The sequence below is a fragment of the Oncorhynchus tshawytscha genome, unplaced genomic scaffold (assembly GCF_018296145.1).
Source record: "Oncorhynchus tshawytscha isolate Ot180627B unplaced genomic scaffold, Otsh_v2.0 Un_contig_6794_pilon_pilon, whole genome shotgun sequence".
NCBI lineage: Eukaryota > Metazoa > Chordata > Actinopteri > Salmoniformes > Salmonidae > Oncorhynchus > Oncorhynchus tshawytscha.
In genome coordinates, this window is record NW_024609455.1 from 17,768 (window position 1) to 24,009 (window position 6,242).

The window sequence follows — 6,242 nt, forward strand, 5'->3', positions numbered from 1 at the left end:
GATGTAGGCGGCTTTGTTACTTTGGTCCCAGCTCTCTGCAGGTCATTCACTAGGTCCCCCCGTGTGGTTCTGAGATTTTTGCTCACTGTTCTTGTGATCATTTTGACCCCACGGGGTGAGATCTTGCGTGGAGCCCCAGATTATCAGTGGTCTTGTATGTCTCCCATTTCCTAATAATTGCTCCCACAGTTTTTTTCTTCAAACCAGGCTGCTTACCTATTGCAGATTCAGTCTTCCCAGCCTGGTGCAGATCTACAATTTTGTTTCTGGTGTCCTTTGACAGCTCTTTGGTCTTGGCCATAGTGGAGTTTGGAGTGTGACTGTTTGAGGTTGTGAACAGGTGTTTTTTATACTGATAGCAAGTTCAAACAGGTGCCATTAATATAGGTAACAAGTGGAGGACAGAGGAGCCTCTTAAAGAACAAGTTACAGGTCTGTGAGAGCCAGAAATCTTGCTTGTTTGTAGGTGACCAAATACTTATTTTCCACCATAATTTGCAAATAAATTAATCAAAAATCCTATAATGTGATTTTCTGGATTTTTTTTCTCATTTTGTCTGTCATAGTTGAAGTGTACCTATGATGAAAATTACAGGCCTCGCTCATCTTTTTAAGTGGGAAAACATGAACAATTGGTGGCTGACTAAATACTTTTTTGCCCACTGTAGTTAAGCCTACTAATCTTCCATGTTGTTATTTTTTGCTTTGTGCTTTGCATTTTGATGTATATGAAAATTGCTTTACATATAAAGGTGTTGTTATTAGTATTGTCATTAGAACTATTATTATTTACAATGTGGGGCTTCAATACCCAACCTATAGGCTAATGCAAATGAGGTCACTTGAGGTGTGACCTGTTGAGCAACAATATGTGAAAATAAAGCCGGGTAGACACTACATGTTTTTAGGACGATCTACAGGCTCCTGATCAGCTCCAGGAGCATTTTCCCAAATCTTTAGATCAAACCCAGAGTAAAACATAATGCCACAGTCTCGTAAAGTGTAAGCACATAACCGATTTGCGGATGACGGCTCCCATAGGCTCCCGGGCACTCTACGGGCACATACGGCATCCCGAAAATGTTCAAACATGTTGAATATATTCGGCCTCAATTAGTAGTCAACACATAGTAGTCCAAATATATTGCCGATTACTAGTTCATTACGATTTGACTTGACTGAATAGTTCAATATTAGACCAGTCAAAACATTTGTATTGTATTACAGCCATAACTAGTGGGAAAGGATTTCAGTAAATGTATGAAAGCTAAGAGAAAGCCTGTGGGTGTGTCAGGGGTGGGCACCTGACAGATCCTGTATAAAACAAGTGGGCAGACCCACTCTCACACTGTATCTCTTTAGTATCCTTATAGAAGCATAGAAACTACTTCTGCTACTACTCTCACACAGTGCTTGAGACTGACAGATCTTCACTGCAAACATGAACAGCAAAGTTTCTCTGTCTGGTGAGTAGCCTTTAGGTTATAAAGATGGGAACTCAAGTCAATGGTATTGATTCCTTTTTTTGGTGCTTTTTCCTTTGAACTTCATGTGCTCTAGAAATATGATGCATAGCAGTGGGGAGCATTATTTTATATTACTCCACTGCTTTTATTTTTTTGTCAAGTTGACACAAAATGTTAACATTATTAGTTACATTAAAATGTACAAGTCAGTGGAGTAATTCATTTTGTTTTTATTCTTGTATGCGCTTATTGTATATGACTGTTTTAGAGCACTACCTTCTCTATCTTTCCTTCTCTTTCTCACTTGCTGTAATGACTCTAAAAAAGGAACACATGGATTATACATTTATGTTTGTACGGTGGCCTTTGTTTATATATTAAAACCAAGAGATTGCTTGGTATTTGATGGGAGTCAATTTAGCAAAAATTATAATGGCATAAAAACAGTTTAGCACATACAGATGTAGGATCTTAATTTGATAAATATTTTGTTGCTGAAGGTTTTCCTGCACAGCAGCAAATGCTAAATTATAGTGGATTTGCGTTTTAAGTACTCTAAAGTTTCTAATGTCCACTTTGAAAGTTCAGACTTGATTTTCCCTAATCCATATAATAATTCACATTTCCTATTGCTGCAGGATTATTTTCCTGCTGTAGCAAACAGGCTAAAATTAAGATCCTGCATCTGTAGAGGCAATGCTCACAGATTGTTTTGTGCAGACCATGAAGTACTGCTTTGTGTTAAGAAGAAGTGTGAAACAAATTGTTTTTGCCATTACTCAAAATGTGCTAACAAGCAGTACATGAAGTCTAGACCTCTTAAAAAAGTTAACAAGTGTTCTTGTTATCCAACAGTAATCCAACTGCATACACAAAATGGGGAGTTCTGCATTGTTCTGGTCGGGAAGACAGGAGCTGGGAAAAGTGTTGCAGGAAACATCATTCTAGGGGAAAAAGCTTTCCCATCAAAAATCTCCTCTATTTCTCAGACAAAAAACTGTCACAAGAGAAGAGGGAAGGTGGGTGAGCAAAGTGTAGCTGTTATTGACACCCCAGGTTTGTTTGATACTTCATTGTCCAATGAAGAGTCACTGAAAAAGATTGCTGAATGCATCTCTCTCTCTGCACCTGGTCCCCATGTGTTCCTGGTTGTGATCCAGCTGGGAAGATTCACTGAAGAGGAACAGAGAACTGTGGAGATGATTCAGACATTATTTGGTGATGAAGCATCCAAATACGCCATGGTTCTCTTCACACATGGAGACTTTCTTCATGTGATGATGATGATGATGATGATGATGATGTAACAATTGAACAGTTCCTGCTTGAAAATCCAGATCTGGATAGTGTTATTTCCCAATGCAATGGGGGATATCATGTCTTCAACAAGAAAGATAAGAATCGCTCCCAGGTCACTGAGCTGCTTGAGAAGATAAACAATATGGTGGAGATGAATGGAGGAAGCCACTACACCACTGAGATGTTCCAGCAGGCTGAGAGAGCGATTGAAGAGGAGAAGAACAGGATCCTGAGAGAGAATGAAGAGAAGATATGCAGACAGGAGGAGAAACTGAAGAAAGAAAAAATGATCCAAGAGGCTCGGGGAAAAGAGCTTAAAGAGAAGAATGAGAGGATCCTGAGAGAGAACGAAGAGCAGAAACGCAGACAGAAGGAACTGAAGACAGATTCACAAGAGGCTCAGGAGAAAGCTATTGAAGAGGAGAAGAAGAGGATCCTGAGAGAGAAGGAAGAGCAGAGACTCAGGGAGGAGGAACTGGAGAAACTGAAACTGGAAAAAGAGGCTAAAGATAAAGAAATAAAGGAGTTGAGGGAAAAATATGAAAGGGAGGCAAGAGAGAGAGCTGAAGGAAGAAATGGCTTTATAGATAGTTTTATTCAAAAAGCTGCTGAAGTGTGGAAAACATTGGGGAAAGCAGTAAAAGATAGGTGCAGTACACAATGAAAATCTGAAACAATGCTGTTCGAGAGTCCCAAGCTTAGTCACATTGAATGCATTCATATACAGTGTACACTGTTGCCATTCTACTGTTATAGCCTGTAACTATAGCATTGACTTCTATAGATGTATATTCTATAGCTTACATAAAGCTTTATGACATTTATCCTGGCTCTGCTGTGTCTGTGATTTGTTTCCATTTATGTCAATAGTAAACATTATGTAATGACAATTTAAGACAAATACCAGACAACATTGAATGTAATCTATTGTTTCATTTATATTCAATGAGGACATTCTTAAAATAACACAAATAATCATCATGACAGTTTATTAAAGCTGGTAATTAGCTACAGATGTGATTTTAGGGTAGCTTTCATGCATTGGCATTATAAATCAAATATGTTTTAATCAACAACAAAAAATAAAAAACGTATTCATGTTGTGCCTAACACTCCATGACTTGGTCATTCCTTGAACAAATGGGTCGGTGTTCATACCATTGTCAATATGACATCATCAATATGGGACAGAACAGTGGAATTCTTTATATGGATGCACACAGTTGTCCAGACTCTGTAAATCATGCTGTTTAAACAGTGAAGTAATAAAGAGACTCTCTTTTCTTGACCAGTGACCTGACTGGGAAAACCTCCAGGTCTATAACTAAGGCCTGGAGTTTTCCCTGGTCAGGTCCTGTATAGCTTATCCTAGAAGTAAAGGTTACGAGGAATGGAAGCCATTGACGGTTATTGAGACAAAGACATGTGAGCCATGGCGGCCTAGTATGTCTGGGTCCTCCAGGCCAGCAGAGCGAGAAAATAAAATCCTAAACTCTGGGACCAACTGACAAATTGGCATCCTATTCCATATATAATGCACTACTTTTGACCAGAACACATGGGGCTTTGTTGAAAGTAGTGCGCTACATAGGGAATAGGGTGCCATTTCATCCCAAACAGACAAAGAACCAGCAGGCCTATGAAATCAAAAGTGCAAAGATTATCATCAATAGTGTAAAACATTAGAGTAAAAATGATGTACACCTCAATCACTTTATATACAATTATTACACTCAGTTCTCTAATCTCTCACACACAGGAACGGGGAAATGACCAGCGAACATTTAACATTTCAATACAGACATCAGGGGACAAACCTTCGTCATTCAGTCACACACATACTATCTCTCCCTCTGACACACATACTATCTCTCCCTCTGACACACATACTATCTCTCCCTCTGACACACATACTATCTCTCCCTCTGACACACATACTATCTCTCCCTCTGACACACATACTATCTGACACACATACTATCTCTCCCTCTGACACACATACTATCTCTCCCTCTGACACACATACTACATACTATCTCTCCCTCTGACACACATACTATCTCTCCCTCTGACACACATACTATCTCTCCCTCTGACACACATATATCTATCCCTCTGACACACCCTCTGACACACATACTATCTCTCCCTCTGACACACATACTATCTCTCCCTCTGACACACATACTATCTCTCCCTCTGACACACATACTATCTCTCCCTCTGACACATACACATACTATCTCTCCCTCTGACACACATACTATCTCTCCCTCTGACACACATACTATCGATCCCTCTGACACATACTCTCTCCCTCTGACACACATACTATCTCTCCCTCTGACACACGTGCAGGCACACACACACACACACACACACACACACACACACACACTTGGGTGGAATAATCTGTACAATAAGGAGAATTGCTTTTCATGCTGTTTCAAAGTTACACAGGCTGTTAAAACATGCTGAGGATACCTGGATCATAGTGGGTTATGGGAAGAACACTGAGGTTTGAGGCAAGAAGAAGCACCTGTTTGAATTCAATACAAATCTCAAACACCACCCAGTCCAGTGAAAAATCATTAATAGGAATCAAATAGAAAGATTCAGAGAGTAGAAAGTGAGTGAACAAACCAGGGACACACTGACATTATCAAATGAAGCCAGGTCAACAACCAATATATAAGAACTCAAATGAATAAGTAGAAGAAAATAATGAATTCACACACACACACACACACACACACACACACACTTTGTTGTCAGTCAGTCAGTCAGCCCACTAGGGGAGCCCTACTTAAGTCTGTCCCTCCGGTAGGGGCAGCCAAGACACGCAAGGCGCCTGACAGAGGAGCGAGACCATTTGCCTCCTTCAGGCACACAGAAGGAAAGCGCAAACCAATAGGACAGCAGCCCGGACAGGAAATTAACTCATCTTGCTCAGGGGCGGGGCCAGCAGGGGGGTCCGGGATTGCAGTGCGGAAGCTGCTAGCCTTCCAGCCAATCGGACGTCCGACGACCACCGTCGCCGAGCCGTTGTTGTTGTCCGGACGGGGGACAGGAGGGAGGGAGTGGGGGAGTTGGAGACTGGATAGAACTAGCCGTTAGGTTGCAGAAGCAGGGAGGAAGAGGACGAGGCTGGGTGTAGGAGAAGTCTCCCTTGTGTAGGGACAGCGCCCTCTAGTGTGTCAGGAGACATGCTTCAGTCCATAGGCTCCCCAGAGAAAAATCTTCCTCCTCTACCTCTTCCAGAGGATCCAGAGACACCAGGTCCAGAGGCAGCCCTGAATCATCTGACACGTTCTCCACCATCCCTCCCTTCTCCTTCTTCCTTTCATCCTCCACCATCCCTCCCTTCTCATTCCTCCTTTCATCCTCCACCATCCCTCGCTTCTCCTTCCATCCTCCACCATCCCTCCCTTCTCCTTTCATCCTCCACCATCCCTCCCTTCTCTTTCCTCCTTTCAT

At 41.5% G+C, this 6,242-nt stretch overlaps 1 pseudogene; it reads left to right on the forward strand.

Moving 5' to 3' along the window:
- The first annotated feature begins 1,357 nt into the window (after positions 1–1,357).
- On the forward strand, positions 1,358–3,589 carry LOC112234785 (annotated as a pseudogene).
- The last annotated feature ends 2,653 nt before the right edge of the window (positions 3,590–6,242 follow it).